This window comes from Apis florea, unplaced genomic scaffold (assembly GCF_048593485.1).
Source record: "Apis florea isolate Af1SG1 unplaced genomic scaffold, ASM4859348v1 contig_3696_pilon, whole genome shotgun sequence".
Taxonomy (NCBI): Eukaryota; Metazoa; Arthropoda; class Insecta; order Hymenoptera; family Apidae; genus Apis; species Apis florea.
Window position 1 is genome coordinate 2,973,824 of NW_028256809.1, and position 25,591 is coordinate 2,999,414.

At 26.6% G+C, this 25,591-nt stretch overlaps 4 long non-coding RNA genes across 5 annotated transcripts in view; all 4 read right to left on the bottom strand.

The window, feature by feature from the left end:
• Positions 1 to 10,996, bottom strand: part of LOC116415064 (uncharacterized) — a 33,917-nt gene extending 22,921 nt beyond the window's left edge. Inside the window, exons 1-5 of one of the 2 annotated variants that reach the window (XR_015294268.1) lie at positions 10,673 to 10,996; positions 10,535 to 10,592; positions 8,749 to 8,824; positions 5,076 to 5,271; positions 502 to 756 (exon numbers count right to left, since the gene is read on the bottom strand). This is a non-coding gene — a long non-coding RNA (uncharacterized LOC116415064). Of the gene's footprint in view, positions 1 to 383; positions 757 to 5,075; positions 5,272 to 8,748; positions 8,825 to 10,534; positions 10,593 to 10,672 lie in introns of those variants that run through there. The other variant, XR_015294267.1, reaches the window with a different exon arrangement.
• Positions 10,997 to 11,400: 404 nt separating this feature from the next.
• On the bottom strand, positions 11,401 to 13,082 carry LOC147656540 (uncharacterized). The gene is made up of 2 exons (XR_015294269.1): positions 12,835 to 13,082; positions 11,401 to 11,770 (listed from the first exon to the last, which is right to left on the bottom strand). It is a non-coding gene; the product is annotated as an uncharacterized LOC147656540 (long non-coding RNA).
• A 5,777-nt stretch (positions 13,083 to 18,859) lies between these two features.
• On the bottom strand, positions 18,860 to 19,937 carry LOC147656541 (uncharacterized). The gene is made up of 2 exons (XR_015294270.1): positions 19,831 to 19,937; positions 18,860 to 19,466 (listed from the first exon to the last, which is right to left on the bottom strand). It is a non-coding gene; the product is annotated as an uncharacterized LOC147656541 (long non-coding RNA).
• Positions 19,938 to 20,417: 480 nt separating this feature from the next.
• On the bottom strand, positions 20,418 to 25,155 carry LOC116415055 (uncharacterized). The gene is made up of 4 exons (XR_015294271.1): positions 24,816 to 25,155; positions 22,920 to 23,087; positions 21,545 to 21,660; positions 20,418 to 20,922 (listed from the first exon to the last, which is right to left on the bottom strand). It is a non-coding gene; the product is annotated as an uncharacterized LOC116415055 (long non-coding RNA).
• Between the last annotated feature and the right edge of the window lie 436 nt (positions 25,156 to 25,591).

Below are 25,591 nucleotides of genomic sequence, written 5' to 3' on the forward strand. Positions count from 1 at the left end.
TACGATAAAAAATTTTCTAGAATATTTTATTCTACCAATTCGATTCAAATAAATTAAATACTATCTTTAAAAAATTGAAAGAAACAAGTTTACAAGTTTTAAAAGGACTATTCGATACATTTTCTTGTACAGATAATAATATTGGCATAAATCAAATGGTAATATCAGCTCATTATTTTATATTTAACAACATCATAAATTTAAATTATGTATTTTGATCGGCACAGAAATACGATTTAAAAGTATGTATTAAGTATTATAAAATTGAAAAAAAAAAAAATGAAGCTTCAAATCTTTATATCTATTTATAAAACTGTTATATCGAATTTGTTTAATTTCTTTTAAACAAAATGAATATAATGATATATATGATTTTCTATGTTTCAATGGATTTCGTGTTAATATTAGAAAAAGAAATTGCAACAACCCATCAATCCTTGTTAAATTTTGTATCATCTCGAAAATATACTTGGCAAAAATTTACCTAAAATAAACATTTACCTGTAACAGTCGTATATTTCTCGTAATTGCAAACTGTTCCAGATAATTGCGCCGATAATTCACGAAATAGAAGGCGGCACGTGGACATGGAGAGTCAGCTTCACCCTTCCGTCGTTTATCCACCATTTTCAGATACGGGGAGTTCCTCCTCGGAACAGCTGCACGCGTCGCTTTGTGAAAGTGTCGACGTTTTTCATGGCATTGAGAGGAGAAATCGTAATCGGGATCGGTTACTCCTTTCTACTCTGTAACGACCTACAGATAAGTACAAGATCAATAATTTGAGCACATTAGTTCGAGACGAACTCATCGATAAACATTTGCTGATAAATATGAAGAATCGATAATCGATAACTCATCGAAAGAAGGAAGATAAAAGTATATAATTGAAGAAATTGCTTTAATTCTACGTATTGTAACGACCAAATCGTTTAATAATTTATTTTCCTCTATTGTCTTTATGCTTGTTATTACAAAAGAAACATTAAGATACTTGTCAATTACAAATTATTAAGATGATATTAGATTACTTTAAAATGGCGAGGATAGAAGATAGGAAAAATAATATTCAATGGGAAGTTCTTAATTTAGGATGTGAATATAAGAATGACGATTAATCTCGAATAATTAGTTTCAATGTAATCTAAATTAGCGAAAAATTGATTTTTTGAGAGAATAGTGAAAAAAAAAACATATCTCTTGCGATGTATGTAATTGCCAAGAAAAAATTTTTTGAAATATGCAATATTTTTTATCATTAAAAAGTGCGAAATAAATATGATAAACATATATCGTATTATATATTTAGCAGAATATTTTATTTCGTGAATATTTTCATTTAATTTTCTTTTCTTTTTTTTTTTTTTTTTGCAAGACCCACGTGTCTGATATAAAAATGAACGCGAAAAAAAAAAAAAGAAAATTAAAGAAAAAAAGATGATTGATCGTGCAAAAATGTTTGATGGGTGCAGAACGTTTAAATTGTCAAGTCACTGATGCTACATATTCGAAAAGGTTGCAGGAACATGAAAGAGGAAATTAAGCGAGAAATTTGAGAGCCACGAGAGATTGGTTGATAATTAAGTTAACGAACGAACTACTTTAAACATGGTTGCTGCTAAAGCGTTGCTCGATTAAATATTTTTACAGAATCGAGTGCCCGCAATAAAACTTGAATTTTCTTTATGAGAAACAAGAGGTGGCCTTTATTAACCTTCTCCTAATTACACTGATATAAGGAAGAACCGTATCCACAACATTTTTATAAATTATTATAAAAAAACACAAATATGTAATTTCGCATGAAGTATCTCTAACCTCGATAGGAAGGAAATATTTACAAATAAAAGAAAAATATTAAGATGAAATATATGTAATGTGTATATAGTAATTTAAATTGGGAATTGTATACAATTTTCTTTATTTCGCCATAAATATTAATATAAGTAATAAATATTTTGATAGTTCAGAGCAGAAAAGTTTTTTTATATTACTTATTAAATGAATTAATTTTAAATGCATAAACAATTTTATATATTTATACTTTGTATAGAAAGTCAAATATATAAGAGATTTTCGAGATTTCGATATCTTTTACTTATATCAGTATAACATTAAAATTTTGTAATCTTCCTCTCGAAAGATTTTCAAATTTAATTAAATCATTATTCTTTGACATATTTGTTATCAATTTATATTCCAAATTTAGAATTTTATCACCAGAAATTTAATAAAATCGAACAACATCGAAAATTTTAGTTATTAATTCATCAAAAAATGAAAATTGTTAATTCACTGAAAAGTTATTAATCGATTAAAATTTTAGGAATAGAATAGTGTTTAAAATTTAAAGAAATATAGTATGGTAGATTCTCAACGAATGTATAATTGAAAAGATAAAATGTTCATTATTTTTATTTCTTCGATCGGAAATTGCCAAAATCGTGATCGATCCGATTTACAATATGATACAATATGAATGTTTTCCTCGTAATAAGAGCGGGTGAAATTTCGTGGGGTAATTTTTAAAATCTCCTCCAGGTAGCCGTTACGGGAATCGTTTTTGGCATGGTAATAGGCCCGCTGCTCTGTAATCAGACCCAGCTCGTCCTACACTTGTTATCGTCAGATGCAAATATATTTTTCTTGGATATTATGCGGTCAGCTAGTTATATTTTTTTCACGATACAAGCCACAGGCCTTGTGTACTTAGCCAGTTTTTTGCTCCACGAAATAACGCAGAAAAAATTACCACGGAACGTACGTGGCGGGTTAGTTATCATTTAGTTAACGCGCCTTCTTTCCGATTGTTTTCATCCCACTATCGTTCTCTTTATCATCTTCTATGTAGCTTTTCATATTTCTTATTTTTTCTTAATTACAATATATTCTCTTTCAATTTATGAGACTGTAATAATTAATAGTGATAAGATAAACTAATCCGAAAATATATACATATTTTTATTTTTTATTTAAATATAAAATGAATAGAATAATATTATTAATTAATATGTATTTGGACAAAGTGGATGGAAAATTCATGATGAATGATTTCAGAGAATTCGTGTGTAAAAATGTCTATTGAAATTTATTTTTTACATTATAAGCAATTTAATTTGTGATAAATAAAAGAAGATGGAAATAGAATCGTCCTACTTCATTTAATGCAAAATTAAAAAATTGCTTGTAAATATAAATTCCAATGGATCACCACTTAAATATCTACTTTATTCATACTTTATTCCCTATAAAAAATATAGCAACTGCTATCAAAAAAAAATCATGATTTATTTCGATGACGATTTCTGGCACTTGAAGAGAGATGTTTTATAAGAAAAAAAATCTACTATTATATTATTAAATCATTAGATATAATTGTTAAAGATATAATAAAGAAAATATATCTAATATGAAATTGTCGTGAATGAAAAATGAATGAAATATTCAATTAACTTTCGTCAATAAATCATCCATGATAGTGAAAGTTTCATCCACATCTTTATCCAGATCTTTCGAAAAAGGGGGATAAGATTAAATCAAGCTTAAAACCATGTACCGTTAATGTAATTTTTCTCTTTTCGAAAATAATCGTCACCGTTAATAACAATCATTAAAAAGATTTGTCTTATGAAAATTTTGATAAGACTTTATGTTATTTAAAGCGTTTTCGTTATAAATAAAAATCGTGAAAGATTCCGCGGTGTTCGCTTCCGTAACTGTACTTGATTACCACGAACCAGAAAAATTTCACGGATAATTTCTCGAGTGTTTTTTTTTTTAAAGTCCTGTTCGAAAATCATCCTCGTCACGTGAATGGCAATCATCGATCGGCAATCAGCCACGCGAATGGCAACTCTCGAAATTGCAACTGGAACGCGATTCAAAGTGTATCGTAAAATACACCTACGGACATTCTTTTTGGGGGCTTGTTCCGCCACTGACAATCATTGAACATGTTCATTATTTTTTCTTTTATTTTTATTTTATTCTACTTTCTCTTACTTTGTATCTTGTTTTCCAATTTTTTTTAAAAAATTGCGAAAACTGAGATATTGAAAAGAGAGATGAGATTAAAAGATCGTACACTTTTGTATTATTAATTAAAATTTTGACGTAAAATAAAATAATAATTCGTGCGATGAAATAATTGAAAGGTGATAAAATATTTTTGAGATTCTGTGTTATTTAAACTGATTTTTCTTAACTTAATATACAAGTGAATAGAACTAACAAATAAGAATTAATTTCCAACAATAACTTTCAACATATTGATTAAAATATAATTTTCATTTTAAATTTTGATACCATAGCATTGATTTGATTTTCCCTGTTCAAAATTTTCAATACTTTAAACTTTAAATTGTCAATTACTCAAAATACGAATATATCTAGAAGTAAAATATATTTTGAATTTAGATTTTTTTTTTATTTCGAATAAAAAAATTAATATTTATAATTTTAATACTATTATACAAAATATACATCTATCATACAAAATGTTTAATCGAGTGACAATGATACGTTGTGGGATAATAACATATTAAGGGATAATAATTCACTTTTATAATTTCTCTTCGAGAGCAAGATTAAAAGTCACGCAACAAAAATAAAGGATATTAATGTTATCATTAATTTTAATAAAAATTAATGTAATCTTCTGATTGCAAATTACAAACGTAATTTGTAATTAATGATTGATCTTATTAATATGGAACTGATGATTATAGATGGATTTTAATTTTTAAGACTTTTATCTTAATAAATATCATTTTATAATTGAATAAGTATCCTATAAGAATTCTTACTATATCACAAAGGACAAATATTAAATATTTTGAAAGAAACAGATTGTGGAGCTATATTTACTCGAAACTATTTTCATTCTCTCTTTTTTTTTATCAGTATTTATTTCTAAAGCTTCCAATACAATAGAACTAATAAGAATACTAATTTTTTTATCAAAGTTACAAATAATCATGAAATATTTATCAATAATGTATAATTGATAACGTAATTTCTATCACGTTAAAATTAAAATTTGTAAAATAAATATTAAATATTTTTTTCGAACTCACGCGATCTCGTAGCCATCGCTACGTTCAACATCTCCGAAAGCGGAAGGCCCGAAGATGTGGGTCACTCGTGGATAATGGAGGAAATTAACCCAGTAATCACCGCATTCGATTCCTTTCCACCCACAGCGAAGAGGACCCGCCGCTCCCGGCTGATTTTCACTCTCTAACAAATGCCAATCATGAACCTGGAACCAGACTGACAAGCCTCCATTTCTCGAGTCCTTCATCCCCCGTGCATTTCGTGTCATTTATCTATTCCCTTTTTTATTTTTCTTCTCTATTTCTTTCTTTCATTAGATTATTATAGATAATATGAGGTTAAATTTTTTAATGAAAGTATCAACATCTTTAATATGTATATAGGGGTAAGAGAGATGAGTCATTTTTTTTAAAAAAAAAAATCAGATTAATTCTATAAATAACAAAGATTTTTAATCAATAAATAACTAATTTATAATTTTTATAGCGATAATATTTTGGATTTAAATTTATTAATATTCAAACTTTTTTCCACGAATTTATCACGAAAACAGTTGAGAAACAATTGAGAATTCCGCTTTTCGTGAGAAAGCAGCGAAGAAGAAGGATTCACGGGCGGAACCAGATGGAAGACCAGAAGACAATGCGACTTGAAAGGGGGATGACGGGAGAAAAAGAGGAACGGTCGTAATTACCGTAAGAATTATTCGCGCGATGCCATTGTGAGAATTGCTACCGAAACAGCAGCTGCCCTCGTATTGTCGAAAGTACACTGTATTATAATTCTTCTTCCAATTTCATTGTATTTCATTTTATCTGTGTGAGTGACTACACCTACGTAAATACACACGAAAGTGATAGCAAGTGCAGATCATTCGAGGATATTGCAAATCAGGAAAGTTGTAATAATTTAATTAATTTCTTAAGTTAATTTAATTTAAGTTAATTTTAAGAAAATATAATTGTTTTTTTTTTTATAAAAATAATTCGAATAAAAACAGATATAAATATTAGATATTTTTTGAAGCCTCAATGTAGAATTTTTATATTTCTTCATTTTGTTTAAATTTCAATCTTTGTTTCAAGAAAACGTTTCAACAACTAAATTAATAAAATATAAAAATTAGTAAGTAATATTAATTTTTTTTTTCAAAATTATTCAAAAGCTGAAACATTAAAAAAATTCCAAACGGATAAAATGAATTCAAGCCTTGGAATTAGAGAAGATTAAAAAGAAAGAAATAATATTCTTTTTTTTATCTTTGTTGAATGAAGCTTACACAAGCTTTGAACTATCGTTCGAAGTAGAAAATTAGAAAATATAATGCAATGCAAATACAACTCTGACATTATAATTAAGAACTGGTCGGTTAACATCCGGTTTAGCGTTTCTCGTGCGTAAATTTTAGAAGAATATAATCCGATTTGAATTCTGGTATTAATTTTTAGTGGAAAGATAGAAGAACTTAATCGGTAAATCCTTTGTCACTTCGAAACGAAACATCTGTCATGCGTGTTTCAAAGAAACAGAAACGTTTCTGTCTACTGGACATAATGAACAGTTATGTCTGTCCATATTTATATTTTTTTTTTTTCCAGATGCAATCGTTTTTATCCGTAAAAAGAGAAAGAAAGTTTAATTATAGTTTTATGATATGGCAATATGGTTTATAAAAATATTTATGGACTATATCACGCTATTATATAATAGCATGTTATTATCTTATCAAATTTATTGAGATCCTTTTTTACGGTAGGATAGAGATTTTGAAAGAAATATTCAAATATACGAGCTAAAATTAAAATTAAAATAGATATGAGAAACTATTTTTCAGAAACTACAATATAAAAGGAAAAGAGAGTAATAATTTCAAAAGAAAAATTGTACAACTAATAAGAATTATAAAAATAGAAAAATAAAAAAATTCTTATGCTTTCACATAAACTTCTTACTAGATAAATACTTTTAATAATATCTGTTACTTATAAAGATTTAAAAATTTACCAAATCTATTTTTAATTACCAAATTAATCAAAGGCAATATTAAAATATTTCCAAGATGTTGGAAAAATTTATAAATAATTATCAGATTTGTACAAAAATTGTTTCTTATTTTTTAATATATAACATAGAATGAAAAATAAAAATTCTGGTACTGTAAATTATAATTATAAATCTCGATTTAAAGATTCTATATAATTAAAAATAAAATTATAGAATGTAACATTTCTCAAAAATCCAATAAAGATTAATCCATAACAATAAGAATCTTTATAGTGAATGTAATAAAGTTAACTAATGAAAAGAAGAAAAAATTCAATTTCTCCCAAACTGACAAACAAAAAGATAGACTTAAAAGGAAACCGATATCTGGTAGGGCTCAAGTAATAAGGTAAAAGTCGAACAGAATGGAATATATTTTCTCGAAAGAAGTCAAAATCAATTGCAGAAAGATCGTTGATATATTAATTAGAGCAAACAAGAAGAATCAGTCTTGTGAAAACTCTTAACGAACTAATTGTTGCTGTGACTGATTGGTTCGTAACAAATTAAGTTAGTGCGTAATATAGCGGCTCAGGAGATGAGTTAAAGAAATTCGCGATGATTAAACAATTCTTGCTGATTGTTTTTTTTTTATTCTTTGCACGAAATAACTAAAGAGGAAAACGAATCGTAATTACGAAAATCAGCCATAACGAAGCAGCTGCTACCTCATTCGATTAATTGTCATGCAATATCCCTGAGGCCGTTTATGACCACAGTTTCTTACGTTTGATTCTTTTTGAACGAATTGAATAAATATATCATGTTCAGTATTTATTTTTTGAAATTATTTACAATATTTATTTCAAAGTTATTAAATTCGACAAGATACGTCTCCTTATAATAATAATTATTATATTCTTATATAGTAAAACTTCCATAAACTTCTATATCTTCAAATAACTATTATTTGAATATTTTATTATTTAAATTTTTTACTATTTTAAAAATCACTACTTTAAACTTCTTCTTTAAATAAATAAAGACATATTTTAATCAAATAAATACAATATTTTAATTTTAAAGCGTGAATAAACATATGATGAAAGTTTAAAAGAATAATTATATAATGAAGTCGAAAATATTACGCCAACATCATAAACACTCTCCACTCATCAGACTTCTTCCTTATTCTACATTTCAAGTACTTTTTATAACGGAATCATTTTTTCGCTCATAAATCGTCTTTAATTAATCGACAGTTTCTCAAAATCTGATCATAAAAATCAAACTACTGATATAAAAATCTTTAATTGCATTATATTAAACAACTTGAAAAAAAATTTTTTTCTTTGTATACACATGTCCTCGTGGTAATTACCTAATTATCGTTCAAAATGAATTCTGCTCTTGAATTTTATCTATTTATTATTTAACAAAAATTTAACTAGAAATTTAATATGCGAAAAATTCATAAGATTTCAATTCATTTAAATATTTTAAGAAATAGGAAAGTGAAAAAGAAATCATTTTGGTCAAGAAGAAAAAGTTATTTATTTTATTATTTTATTATTCTTGATTCTCTTCCCCCAATTAAAATCGATAAATTGTATTTATTCGAACGATAAATTTAAAGGCAATTAACTCGATCGAACGATTTACGTGACAATTTTAATGAGATAACAATACATGATTACAATGAATACTCACTCGATTCTTCGATTTCGTTTAGCTTCATGGTGAAAGTGTGAATCGTGAACTGTTTCTTTAAAGTAATATCAGATATCTGCAAGATCATTAAGTACCAATGAAATGATAATTATAAATATGAAACGATGTTTAATTTAATAGCAGAGAGTTCAGCGTGAAATTGAGCTAAATATTAATAGAAGCGATATTTTTATAAAATATGCATAAAATTATTATTAATAGTTTGAATAATAATAACTATATACGAAGAGTATTATAAGTTATTTATCATTGAAACTTTTTTAAACTTCTTTGCACGAAATTTAATTTAATTGTATATTTTTTTACGAATTTTTATGAGTGTAATGATTATAATGTTGATTGGACTGTAAAATTTAGTCATTTAATATAAATTATAATATACAATTTTTTGCAAAATGTTATATTTAAATAATTAATTTTAATTAATAATTTTTTTATATTTGTGTTTTAATAAAAATTATATCATATTTAATTATTTTTATATTTTAAATAAAATAAATAAATATGATTAGTTTCAATTATGTGATTTTTTCTAGTGAAAAAAGCGTATAATAATACATAAATAAAATGTATAGTATAGATATATAAGTATTTAATAATATTTATCATAGATTGCTATGGTTTATTTCTAACAATATTTAAAATGAACTTAATAGAATTTTCAATATAATATATAAATAATATATAAATTATATAATAAGAAAACAATTATTTAAAATATATTTTTAAATATTTGATTAAATATACATTTCTTATTTTTTGATATTTTTCAATTATCTACAATTATTCATATTCAATTGATATTTTTTCATTTCCATAAAAATATTCTTTAGAAACTTTTCATATTGTGAAATTGACGAAAATTCAACATAACCTCACTTATTGCGAAAAGGCATGTGAAATCATTTGCACATCACATAAAATTTTGATTATTCATTATCACATAAAACACGAAGAACATGGTGGTCTTTTGGTGAATTCATAATAAGTTCATTTACATAATTAACCGTTGTATCAAGTGATGAAAATAAAGAAGTAGATGCGTTAATTATCGTAATCCTGGTTTCCAGCTGCACGTGCGAAAAGACAAACGATTCAGAGAAATTATATCGTGACAAATTATTAGTATGATTGTAGCACGCACTGTTCGTTTTATAAATTATTTTATTTGCAATAAACAAGAGCAAAGAATTATCATTATCGATTTTTAATCATCGAATCGCATTCCGTTTTTTCACATGCCGTTTTTAACCCTCTATCTTTCGTTCCTTATCTTTCATCTCTCTACTCTGTTTCTCTCTGTTTCACTTGTTCCGTATCGTGCGAAAGCTTTTAGTCACTTGTATTTCACCTGCTCGAAATTTATCACAACCGCAACTGATTTGCGGCTCTTCTTTTTCATCCGAAAGTGTAAAACATAGAAATGATTCAAAATAGTATCAAAAAATTGAGACTTTCGAAATGATTTGACTAATTCTGTTGATTGAATTGATTATTAACATTTTATGATATTTAATTAAGATAGATATAAATTTTTACATACTATTAATTTATTTTAACTAAAATAACCATACATTTAAAATTTTTATTCTTTCAGAGACTATTGTCTAATATACTATATTGTACAAAAAATACAATATTCGTAAATATTTATTTTAACTATCTTTACCTACATTATTATATTTTCTAACCTATGTACTCATTATTCATTATGTATTTTTATGTTTCAGCATGGCTTTTAACTAATTTTATTAATAAAAATTACCTTTTTATCTTTTTTTTATTTTTCTTCTCCATCGTATAACGTCATTGCAATAAATATACTAAAAAAAAAAATTTACTATATAACGATTATATAATAATAATAATATTAAAATAAATATTAATATAACGAAACAAATACCTGTATGATATCGAAATCTCAAAATATATTTGCTTTAAAATGTATCTCTATTAAATCGCATTATAATCTCTTTACAATTTCAAAAATAATCTTCATGAACCAATATGACAAAGCATCGTGGCAGAAAACCATTGAATTTCCATGATTTAACACGGACAGGACACGCGTGGTTACACTCGACGAACATTGTCGAATCACCTTTCCCTGTAGTAAGAGTATCGAAGCGGCAAATTGTCGGGTAACCATCCGAGAAAACCGACGAGGTGGCTTTCGGCGCGTGCCGGCCTCTGTTCGTGGTGTCCGGTTGCACGCTTGCGCACCACTGATGCCACACATGCCGATTCCCGCTTGAGCGCACGCGCATACGAGCGTAGGCGCATTTGCGCAGTGCACTTTGCAGCCATAGAAAATACAGATGCAGCAACCTTGTCGATTGAATTACCAGAGACTTGTGTGTATTAATTACATTCGCATTAGGTTGGTAACACTATTATAGTCGATACCAAAGATTAATTACACAACTATATAGTGTTTATTGTTGTAAGTGTTCTATTGTTACAGTTGAATTTTAATTGTTTTAATTGTTAAAAAATTGAATTTTGATTACTATAATTTATTTATATTTTCACAAATTTAGCTAATTTTTACGATAAATCTGATTGAATGAGTCTATAATAAGTCTATTGAATTTATTAAAACTGAGAAAAAATAATTGGTTAAGAAATGTCGTCATTTTGTAACATTTACTTTATACTTAATCTAACTTATCTGATATATCACAATATTATACATCAAAAAATTATCTGTGAATATATTTCAAAATACATATAACAATCATAATTGTTTACACATTAATTTATTTGTCAATTTCGTCTTGTAAAAATTTTATCTTGTAGATGGTTAAAGACAATCTGTGATCCATATCAGTTTTTTGATGAAAAAAACTGCTCATTTCAATTATCGATCGATTTATAGCCGCTTAAACCTCTTTTAACCTCATAATTGGCATCGTAAAATTTTAGCTATCCTATGTGCTCATGTTCACGCGTTATTCATGAAATTGATTCGACTCGATTGATCAATTTCCCGTTTTTAATTCTGAAAAAAAATTGTTTTAATCAGAGATCAATAATAAATAATTTGTATGGAAAAAATTATTGAGGAAAATTAATTTCTACATAATATTTTTTATTAAACTTATCCTATTATTATATAAATTTATATAAAATTTATTATTATATAAAAATATAAAAGTTTAAAATAAAATTATTAGGTATTATTCTTAATTTAATTTAGTCTTGTCTATATTTTTAATTTATCTATAATCAATCAAAATTATTATAATTTTTAATATTATCAATTAAAATTGTATATGTAAAAATATACATACAACATTATTTTACAATTACATTACTCTCCTATATCTTATATATGTTATTGTTCAAAGATTCACATAATAGAAATACAAATAACAAAGATTATACATATGTTAACAATTGAATATCATCATCTGTTTTGACGTAATTTTCCTCTTTGAAATTACCATATCACTATATTTTAATAATAAGTTACACATTGTAGAAAATGATATAATTTCGATTATTTCTTAGAACTGACTGCTGTTGATACATTGTAGAAAATGTGAAAAAAACATTGTATAATTAATGATTAATAATGAGCCAAATAAATTAAACAGTTTGATCTGTCAATATTGTTGGTAATGTATTGTATACAACACATCTGCTACATTGTTCTAATTATAAAAAGATCAAAGAATTTCTTTTTTAAAATAAAAATGATCTTTAAATTTGCATAAGGTAAATATTCTTGCATAAGTAATTAAATTAAAATAAATTCTATTTATTCTACAAACATAAATCTAAAATCTTTTCAAATAGTAATAATTATTTATAATTTAAAAAATCAAATAAATTAATATTTAAAAAACTAATAATAAAATATACAATATAAAATATATCAAGTTATTATATAATATAATACTGATTAATAATTGTGAAAACTATTTCAGTAACCATTTCCAATATTTTTTCTTTGAAATATACCTTTGTTTAATAATATACCTATTATTCGAAAGAAGACAAAAACCTATTATTTGTGATTTAAGAGATCTTGGTTACAATCAACTAAAAATCACAACATACCTCGAAAACCCAACTTTTATAATTTCATCCAAAACACAGAATTCTCCAAAAGAAACGAATTTGTATGTTCAACATACTTATTAAATGCATCGTTTATTTTCGCAGGATCATATTCAACGCATAAACGGTTCCATTACAATCAGCCATTTTCTAGTCAGTGGATGATAATGGTTTAAGAAGATACTCGTTCTTTCTTTGAGAAAAAGATTTTCAAACACAGATTTCCACGAATGCATCGAGTATTTATGCTTAAACAAAATAAATGTAACATACAAATAAAAAAACCAGAGCAAAAGACTTATCTCTGCTAATTAGAAGGCGTGCAATTACCAAGTCCGTTCGATTCTTGCGAATTTCGTGCGAACTCACTGGTAATTTGATGGCGGCACGATTGAAAAGAATGGACGAAAAGCGAGGAAGAGAACGGAGAGTCTGATCAGTAAGGAGAGTGAGAGAGAAAAAAATTCTGGAAGCAAAAAGAGCTTGTTCCTTCGTTAGAGCGTTGTGATTGGCTCGTATAAGACAGGTGCGTATCAGCGTACGATTCGCCTCGTCGCCACTTTTGGTCGCCTCGCTTCCTCATTTTTTATGCCCGGAAATCTTTATGCCTGTGTAATCCGTTAAATAACGATACAAGTTAACAATAGTTCAGACTGGTCTGCTGCTCGAGTTTTGTGTATTTGTGAATATTCAATATATTTGTTTTAATAAAATAAGATCTTGTTGATGGTTTTGATAATACAAATATAAAAAATTGATGTGAAGTTAGTAAATATTATGAAATATAAATATAATTTGGAAAAATTTCGATTTTTAATTGAATGAAAATTTCTATCTTTAAAATAGTTAGACAAAAATTTTTTACAAAATTTTAAAAACTTATTTTCATAAAATTTCAAATAAAATTTTTTTAATTTTTCTTTTAATTCCTTATAAACTTTCAAAAATAAAATTTTTGAATTTTCAAATTTCCTTTCTTTAGATTATGTAATCTTAAATGATTAACTTAGAAATTTTATTTATTTTAATATTGACAATATAAGTTTTTTTAAAAAAAAATTATTTCATTTAAAATAAGATTTTAATCAAAGAGCTTGAAAAAAAATGTTATATTTTTATTAATTTTATTTAATTTCATCTATAAATAAATTTTCTGTCACATATCTTTAATCATTTTTTTTCAACACCCGGTATATCAGAAATAGACATGTGGGAATTCAGTCGGTAGACGAACTCGAGTTCGTCGTCCTCGAATCACCAATCTCGACCGACCTTCGTCGTCGAGCAAGCAATTAATCGATTTCGGGAAAGAAGGAGAGGAAAAGATTCAATTCCGATAAGAATCGGTCAGCAATCGCGTAAATAGTAGTGGAACGTTAATTTTGAAAAGGGCTCTCAGGCTGAGCCAGAACAATAGAAGTACCGTGAACAGGAAATCAGATACAGAATAGTAACAAAAACATCACGATGAAAAACGCCTATCGCATTTTGAACGATTAGATTTATTTTTGTTAATATATTTTTTTGTAAAAATTTTTTTGCAGATATTAAATTGATGAGTATAAAATATTTTTCGAATTTATTATCGACGATATCATTTATTATATTTTATTTTCAATTAAACATTAAAAAAAATAAATAAATAATTGAGAATGAAAATAAATTTGCAATGATTGATTGAAAAATGATGAATGAAAATGTATATATTACATATTTTAAATCTGTTTTAAATTCTTAATAAATATATGATGATGAACTATATTACTACTCTAATTATTTTTATTATTAATGAACCAAATTAAAATTAAAATTTTTATTTAGAAATGATGAAAGAATCTTTAAAATGATGACGCTTGATTTTTTTTATATTTATTTTTTAGTACATATTTAGAATCACATTCAACTTTTTTTTTAATGAATATAAACTATAGCTTAAACGTAAAGGCAGTTTATATGTTCACCGATTAACCATGACTGAACATATAATTACCCGCATTTAATCACAGATAATATTATACCTCACTCATACTACTATCATTACTACTATTATAAACTTAAAAGAAAAATAATGAAAAAAAAAAACATATCTAAGAATATGAAAACAATACAAATTAAAAATCAAATTTTTAACTTTGTTAATTTATTCATTGATTTAAAATTTTTGAAATAACAAATAACACGAATGAAATTTTAATGCAATTTATTTCTTTATAAATTTCGAAGCAATCAGAGTTAATAAAAGTTAATAAAAGTAATTCAGAAATATTCGATTGAAAATGAAATGGAATAATAATCGATAATCTTGTATTATTTAAGATATCGATTCAGAAATTCAACTTCGGATTTACTTGACAATAATCGAATATCATTAATTTGAAAATTTGAAAATTATTAAAGCTTTAATCAATAATTCTTATCTCCTGATTGTTGAATTGATCCGAAATCGATTTTGAATCAAATTTGAGGTTTCAAAATCTAATCTAATTAAAAAGATTTAAAATATCAAAACTTAACCTAATTTCGTTCTAACCTGTAGACTATCATTTTTCAGTATGTTTTTCTTTTTTTTTTTGATTTCTCCTTTTTTCGATAAAATATCGAATCTCCAAAAGTTGAATAAAATTTTCGAGTTCTGAATCACTATCTATCAGATTATATAATAACTAATAAACATAGATGGAACATTGCTACGCAGTAATTAGAAAACGAAGCAAACGTTTGGTAGGCGTAGGCGATAGGAATCGTACACGAGCCAAGAATGAGAGAAGAGGAACACGTGAATATTCAAGCTCCGCTATGCTTCGCAGGATAGCAGTCACCTGCCGTACAGGTGCCCCCTACTCCTTCGCTACCTCGTAATTCAACCTTTAGGCCGATCCTTACCAGCAGTCACTTCCAGGTGTTGAACAGAGAGCGTTACCCGATTTCCGCTTTATCTCCACTTTGCCCCTCATCTTTATCTCTATTGCTTCATCTAGTTTTCTTGTCAGACTCTTTCCTTGTTAGACGTTTTTTCACTTTACCTTTCCTGTTAAAAAGAACACCGGAACTATCTATTATTTGTTTTCCAGAATTACGTGAGATAAAAAGAAATTTATGTATGTGTATAATTGAAAAAAAAAATCTTGATACATTATTCGTTGTATATATTGTTCAAAAGTTATTGATTATTTTCATGTTATTTAAAATATAAAAGTGTAAGTAAATTTTAATAGATTTTAATAGATATTTTTAATAGATATTTTAATAGATTGTTAATTGATTATTTTATCTAAAAACTATTATGTAACATAGATCATAGTTAGTAAAAAAATGTTTAAATTTATTCGTATATTTCGTAATTTATATAGTTATATAAAATTTGATGTACAGATTAAATCATCTTAAAATCAATATTTATTAATAATGAAGTAAAAATTAGAAATTACAAATTAAAGAACGAAGGATTATTTCTTTGTTTTACAAAGTATCTTATAGACGATATTAAATTATAAGTTATTATAAAAATACAATATAATTGATTATAGCATAAGTTAACCTATACATAACCTATTGCATTCAATTAGTAAAAATAATTTAACTATTACAGATTGAATTTCTTCTATAAAAAAATAATTATACAATCGACTAATATTATTAATACTAGATGTACATATTTGAGAATTAATTGAAGATTAATAATAATTAATAAAACTTAAATGATTAATTTTAATTTTGAACATTAAATTCAATTAACCTTAAAGTATTGAAAATTATGTTGCAGATATCTATGTTTACTTATAAATATATATTATAAAATATATATATATATCTATAAATTATTAAAGATGCAAGAAATTAATATGTGTTAATAAGTTAATTGATTTGTAAATTCTCGATATCGAAAAATATAAATAAACTTAAATAATATAAATATTAAGTAGACTTATTTTGCTTTTCTTGTGATTCTCAATTTATAATTTCGTTAAATAATAGAATAAAAGTATAAAAACAAAAACAATATAAGATTTCAAACAAGATAAATTCTGAAAAAAAAACAACAAAAATGTATGTTTCAAATGAAGAAATACGAATGTACAGGAACCAACAAATTTCTTTGACCGACACCATACGGGAAACATCTGTTGATACAAAGTTATATTTTCAAAGAATATTCCTGAATGTTCATTGAGAGAATAATGCCATATTTTCTGCGGTTTGTTCTGATATTTTAACTTAATCCTTATAACTGTAAATTTCTAAAAGAATTATAGGAATTGCAAGAACTGAAATATTTGAAATAAAAAATTCTTTACATAGTTTTTCATAATTTTATTATTTAAATTTAATATAGTTTTTTAATGATTTTTTTTAATATCTCATTTATTTAATTATTTATTATATTCATAATAAACTTAAGGTCAAAAATTGTAATGTACAAAACATTAAATATTAGATTAAAATTATAATTTAAGATAATTTAACCTAACTTAATATAATTCTTACAAGTATATGTAAGAATTCTTAATGTTATTCAAATCAATCAATAAACGAAATAAAAATTAGAGAATCGCAATGTCTCAAACAATTCTCAGAAAAAAAAAGATGTCAATTACGCAAGGGTTACAGAAATACAAACTCGTTATAATATAGTTATCTTGCATGGTTTCGTAATTCTACAGTCTGGCACGTGGTTTGTCCAAAGAAAACTGTATTGGACTCGCGTGTCGTACTTGCATCCGAGTACCTTGCCTCGCCTTATTCGCAACATTAATAACTGGCGCATTTGCATCATAAATACGGACCGAATGCACAGACAATGACAATTTGCAGTGCGATATGAAATCGAGTTGCATACGCACGATATCTTCTTTTGCACAGCTCGAGAAATGGCTTCGATGAAGGAACAAGAGCTATATTTGCAAAGCATTTTTTTTTTAGAAAATAGGACATTATTTAATTGTTTGATTATTGTTTCTTTTATCATTCGATGTGCTGTTTGATGATGTAAAATTTAATCCTATATTTTATGATAGCAGTAGATCTATAGATAATTGTAGATCTATAGTCTTATTTGTACACCATCATAAATCATTGATTAGTAATGTATATAAAACTATATTTTATACTTTATATTTTAATTGTGAATAAATTATAAATTTTTATCATTTATTAATTATAATCATATTTTTTTGAAATATACGAGAAATTTGAAAATTTTTTTTCTTAATTTATATTTCTCTTGAATGTAACAAAAAAAGAGATTAGAAAATTTTTCATAATGTTATACATATAAATAAATAAAATATATAAATAATTAATAAAATATATAAATAAATTTACATATAAATTTTCTAAAAATATAAAAACAATGCGATCTAGATATTTATTAGATATCAATTATTTGTAATAATAATTCTGTCTTATTAGACATCATATCAAGATAAAATAAAAAATTGCACTCATCAAGATTAAAAATAATTGCAGCATATAAAAACCGGTCTTAAAGCAATTTTTAAAATTAGGGCTTATATTACGTGTCATAATCAATAGCAAAAGAAATATGGACATATTAATAATAGAAAATTTATCTTATAATCGAATATCCATGTGAAAACCATGTACTAATTTTTTGTGCATTCAAGTAAGTTGATCATAGCCAAGAAGAGTCACCAATTGCTAAAAAACAGAAGTCGTAAAAGAGAATTATGAATCCTCTGTCAACCTACTAATATCATCAAAAAAAGAATAATTCGATATGATTATCATGATTATCTTAAAAATATATTCCAACATATTTAATCAAATGATAATTGATTTTTTTATTTTCTTCTTTTTTCTTTTTTTATCATATACTTCATGAAAAAAGTTTTTAGAACATAGAATGAAATTCTAAAATAGAGTATTTAAATATTCAGATATTCTTTTTTGTATTAAAATTTTACATATTTTTAAAAAACTTTTCATTCCTATCAGAAAATTTTTAAATGTATCACAGTTGATACATTTATTATCAATTTATGTTATTTCAAATTTAAAATTCTAATTTTTCAAATTCTAAATTTTTTTATTAAATATATATTCTTTTATCTAATCATTTACATTTGAAAATCTAATTAATTTTTTTCATGATATATTTACAAATTTGATTTTTTCTAATCGATTATTCGAAAAATCATTTGTATGAACGAATTTTTTCACAATTAATCGATATTCTATTAGAAATTATTGAATATTATGAAGTTCTAAATGATACTTCTCATTCTCAGTATATACTAATCTTATAGAATTATATAATTAATATAATTTTTCAATTTTCAATATCATTATACTAATTCAAAAAACTCTGTGATCGAAATCACGATCGAAAGCAGTATATGACTGACCTGATTCGCCGATTCGATCATGGACAGGCATAACGCAAAAGGAAAGTACGCGCGAATAGCGGTGTCTCTTTAATGGGGACCAAATTTGATCTGCGACACTTTCTTCGATTCGCATCTGCAGTTAATAATTCTTCTGAGAATCACCTGGATACGCTTTCCTGATACACCGGACGCATGAAAATTTATGCAGTTGCGTGACACTCCCATGAAATTTACTCGTTCCATTCCCATTTTTTTTTTTTTTTTTTTTACATTTCATTATAGCATCTAATGAAAGAAAATTAAATTTCAAATACATAAAAATATAATATAACATATTTAATTCTATCTAATGTTATATTAGAATGTCCCAAAAGTTATTTTCTTAAGAATATATTAATAAGATTTTGATAAATTGAATAGAAATTTCAAAGAAATAAACAAAATATGTAAAATATATAAAATTTTATAAATAATAAAATTTAGAAGCGTCATTCTTTTTTCTGAGAAAAATATAGAAGATATAAAAATAAAACAAAAATAATTTTTGGGACAAATTAATGTAAAAGAGAAAATTGATTTTAGATTTAAAAATTTTCGTTTCGAAATTAATGTAAGTATTTTTAAGTGTAAGAATATTTTCATTACAAACCCTGTATCTTGTTACCACTACTTAATCTCACTTGATCATGAAATTTCCAAATTCCTTCTGTTCAACGAGCATATAATTTTTAAAAAATTTTCGTGGAATTTCTCGATCTAAAACAAAAATTCAGAAAAAAGTTAAAAAAGCAACAGGAGAAGCCTTCATCTTGGAACGAAAAAATAATTAGAAAAAACCAAACTAACTCACAGTCACGAACGACAAACGGTAGCGATGATGATAGGCGGGCTACTATTTAATTACGAGTCTCTTAAATCAAGAAATCTTATCCGGTGAACGACAAGGGAGCAATTTCTCCGTAGAAAAGAGAACATTCGCTCCCTCCCTAATCACGATCCTTCTACCATCGGGTCGCAATTAAAACGGAACGATCGAGACGCCGTTCAAATTACGGAAAACATAATAGATTTTGATAACAAGCTTGCACCCAACCGTTCTCGCAGATTTATATGTCTCGAGGCGATCGATTGTCGATGATCGAGGCGCGTGATCCTTAATAATCGTCGATAATAGACCGCGTAAGACGATAATTAGATATAGAATAACCGTGGCTAAGTATACACTCGGGGTTATACCTGTTCGTTTTTTCCCTTCATTCGCCTTGTCGCTTTAGCGGTTTCTTTGCATACGCGTGGGGATGAAACGCGGACAGGGAGAAAAGAGAGAAGCTCATCGACGGTGGCCCTGCCGTTTAATTAGTTTCCTTAACGACGCGAAAGTACAGAGAGTCGATGCTTCTGGCCGTGTCTCGGAACAGCTTAAATCAAGGGAACTTATCAGGCCACGGCTGCGTTTACTGGCGGGCATTTAGCTTAAATTAGCCGCGGCTCGCTCGCGCCTCAGGATAAATCGACGAAATCATACACCTCGGCACATTCAATTACGGGACCAGTCCATCCTCCTTCTTTCTTTTTTCCTCAGCTCCTCTATAACCGCTTCCCCTTCTCATAATACGCGTGGCTTCGACTACTGTGATCCAACCTTCTGAAATACTTTGTCGATCGAGATGATCGTATTTATTTTTTTTTTCCAAAGTATTTTTTCTTTCATTTTGTTTTGATTAGTTCGTTCTTGATTTTGCTTTTTGGAATCAATCGATAGAAAATTGATTAATATACAATTTTTTATACTATAATGTGTAATTAAATGTTTAAATTTGACCCAAGATTTTATGGATATCTTTTCATTCTTTGATGATTGTACGATATGCAGTAAAAGATAATTAAACTCCTCTTGATTATTTAAATTAAAAATATATTAAGATGTTAATAGATATATTATATATATAGAATATATATGATTATTATTTATATGTAATTATTTACCATGAAATATATTTCAAATTAAATGAAGTATTACTACAAATGAAATTATATATTCCATTAAGTATAATTAACATTATATTTAAATCAAATATTCTGCACACTATTTCATATTTAATTTTTAATATTTTTTTCAAAGCAAATAATTTATTTATCTTTACTTTTTATTGTTTTTATTTTTTGGAATACTTTATTAATATTAATCATAGAATAAAACGAAAAACAAAAAAAGATATACATTTTTGGATCCTTTTTTAAAATCTTATTTAAAATGTTAATAATAAATATTAATAATCGCATCAAAATAACCGAATCAATTCAATCAAAACTTAATCCAATAAAACTATGTAAAATGAAAAGTAATTAAAAATCATCGTTACCAGAACTACCGAAGATTTCTTCGACCCATAAAATCAGAAAAGGTGTACAAAATAAAACTCGTTCTGGAGAAATACGGTCGTTCGTATTAAAAAGTAGACGAATAACTGGCAGGAATCTGGGGAAAAAAAAAGAAAGAATGAGGAAAAAACATGTTTGTGAATTTTATAACGGTGAAGCTTAAAAGTATTTTTTAGTTTTAGTGGTCGTCCAAGCGAGTCTCATATCTTCGAGCTATCTGATGCTTTACGGTGTTGCACAGAGATTTAAAGGGGCGGGTCATTTTTGGCCGCTTGTTCAGGAAGCATCCTGAGGAACAGCTGATCCTTTCGTAAATGCTGGCCCCAACACATTCTTTTTATTAAGAACCTATACTCCTCCATTTCGACAAAAATTCGATTCAGAATCTCTCGAAGATATGAAACGTGCTTCAAATTAAATAAATTTCTAAAATAAGCTTTTTATTTGTTACTTTTGAAAGAAAAAATTATTTAATAAATTAATTATTTTTACTATTAGTGAAACAGTTAAAATTTTACTTATCATAGATTTGAAAGATTTTTAAAAAGATGATATACATACTCTTTCATTTAACGTTTCAAATATTTCATGTATAATTAGTCTGTAAATAATAAGGATATAATTACGACAATATCGTTCACTCAATGCTTAAAATAAATATTAAAATTTTATTATCAACAAATGAATTCAAACAAAATGAATATCGATCGAAACCAATCATTATTTATTTGGCGGCGTTTGTTTTGAACATAATTAAAGAGAGAGAGAACAGTGGTAAAGGGTTTCGATGCAATTCTTAGAGTGAAATTACACCCTTGTTATCCGTTTACAATTGAATGTTCAAGAGTATATAATCGTTCGGGTGTAAAAATAGGAGGCACTTCAGGGTTAAGCGAAGGGTGTAAAAATACGACTCGTCTTCCATCGGCTGTTGGATCAGTTCAAGGGATCCTCAGGCCATGAATGAAGTCGTAAAAGTCCCTTGCTTGTTTTCGTGAATGGAGTCGTGCAAAATTACGGATACGAACCTGCTATATTTTACGAATATACAAATGGAGTATATTTTCGACTTTTTTAAATTCAATTCTTTTGATTACGTAGTCATAAATTTTACTTAATTGAAATTGTCAAGTCTAACATAATTTAATTAAAATTAATAAGATATCATGTCTCATTTATATTTGTAAAGAAATCTGCTATAGAACTTGCTGCATAAAATCTGTAAGTCTTTTATAGAAATTTGTTTAATAAATATAAAGATGTCATATAAAATTCATTATATATACATATAAAATTGATCTTTTTAGATATTATTTATTTAATAACTAAAGAAAACTAATAAAAATATATACTTACATAAAATTTTTCATCTGATGAAATATATCATCAGATCAGAGAGAAATGACATCGAAGCGTGACATAATTTTTCTTCGAGGTTATGTGTATGCACAGGATCTGACTGATATCGGAACGTATGCATTCAGGTCGATGTATGCACAACAAACAGATCTCAATCTTTTGGCCCTGAAACGGTAAAGGAAAACCTCTCATTAGAGATCGAGACAGCGAATGGTAGCGTCTCATTAATGAACCCTCGATCGAAATGGCACGGTTATCTGTTCTCGTGCCTGGAAAAGAAGCTGAATGGTCAGGTGCAACTTGAAAGCGCATGCATGCAGTTGGCTATACGTAATCTACTTCCGTCTTCGTTTTTCTGGTATACTTACACGTTTCAATCCGATTTTTTTTAATTGCCGTTCTTTTTTCCACAATTTTTTCTTATCATGATCATATCTTTAGGGAAAGCTCTCACTTACTCTTCATTTTTAGTCTTCTCATCAATCGGTGTCTCAAAACGAGACTTTTAATATTCCTTTTTCGGTTTTATACTCATTTATCGTTTCGATATTTGATTGCATATACATGATTTAGATTGACTCATATTGTTAATTATGATATTTTTATAGATTAGCAATTTTTCTATTATTTAATGAAATAATTTATTTCAATAATCTATATTTCAATAATATATATATATTGTAGGATATTCTGATCATTAGCCAATATTTTTCTCATGAATGATAAGTATACGAAAAAAATAGGAGATAAAAATATTAATGTTTTTCTTTATGATCAACTTTTTTAATAAACCTGATGACTGCTATGTAAATTTTGATGACACGAAATCTAAATTTGAAGTAAAAAAAAAAAGGGAAAAAAAAAAGTACAGTATAAACAATTTGATGAAAAAATACAAAAAATGAGGTTATATGAATTGAAGCATTAGAATTTGTTTCTCATTTACACGTCATTCTTTATCACTTTTATTTTGTATAATTCTTTCAATATTGAAAAATATATACAAGAAATTATTTTTGAATGCAAAGATATTAGAATTTGTTTTTCGTTCAATCTTTTAGTACAGTATAATGGTAAAGTAAAATGGTTCAAATGAGATTGGTCGAATCAAGCTTAAAGAATTGAATCATATTATTGGCTAAATGTTCAGTCAACTTCTCACTCACGATCCGTCTTTTCTCGTTTCAAATGAATATCGAAAATCTGTCACGAAAACCGCAATGCAATTAATTCACTTTTTGATCGATAATAAAGGTTAGAGACAATACGATATTTGTTGTACGCAGACGCAATCGATTAAAAAAAATTTCCGCAAGAATCCGAATGTCGAATGAAATGCAGGTTTATCGCGATCGCGTCAATCAATGTAGCAGTGGTCAATGCGGCATCATCAACGTAGATGCCGATACTCGGTTAATTGGAAGTGAAATCACTTAAGTAGACGTCTTCGTGAAACGATGCTTCGCGTTTTCGGTCCGTATAATCGCGTGGAATGGCAAATGATAGCTGGCGTGGTCTGTCGCTCGTTCGCAACGCTCGTTTGTAACACGCCGTCCAATTTCCATAATTTCGAGCCATGTTGTTTGATACAATATTCATTCGAGTATACAGTTACTTCGATATTTTGATATAGAACATCGAAGATATTTTTGTATTCGTTATTCAAAAATACAGGGTACAACTGTTATAATCAAAATTGATTTGATTTATCATTATCCATGATGAAAAACTTGATTATCAGTATTGTAGATGATTGAAATTATTTTATATTAAGAATAACAATTACTAGTAATAAAAACTTGTTTCAATAACTTTTAAAAATTAATATAAAAATAGATAATTATTTTAGGTTAAGATTAAGATTATTATTAATAACGAAAAATTTATACTTACCTTTGATAATTGTATATTGATTGAAAGTTTAATGAAGATAGTAAAATTCTATAGGTTTCTATCGTTTTCTAATATTCAATCATTTTTAGAAAAGTTTCTTAAATAGATTAACACAGTCATATAAGCATTTTTAAAGAAAAATAATACGTCAAATTACATTTATATCTCGATATTAACAAAAATTAGCAATATATAAATGAAATATTTAAACTATCATTTTGAAAATAAGTATATAATTTCGATTACCAAATCAGGAATTAAGACAATCATATATTAATGTGCGAACAAGTGTAGAGACACCATACAGTATAATTTTCTCGTGCGTTTACAACGAAAATTACACACCCTAGTGGCCGTTTCTGAAAATAATTGCGAATCTATAGTGTTTCACAAGAGGGCGCCAAAAATGAGACACAATGTCGTTACGTAAATGAAAGGAAACGCGGCAGGCGAAGAAAAGCCACACTAACTTTCGACAATTGACCAGCTCATTATCTGTCTGAATTCAAGAACCATCGTGTCCAATTAAGACATACGAAACGTGGCTATAATGACGCTTCCTTTAAGGAAAATGCAGGCCAATTCGCGCGGATGAAAAACTGGTCCTTATTATATTATAACCGGTAAAGCGAACACCACCTCGAACGAAAGGTTAACAATTCCCGCGCTACGATATCAAAGAGACATGAACCAGTGTATATATCATTATGAAGAAATTGCAAGAAACTGTAGTGATATAGGAAGTGTAGTGATATTTCGAAGATATTTTAACTTCA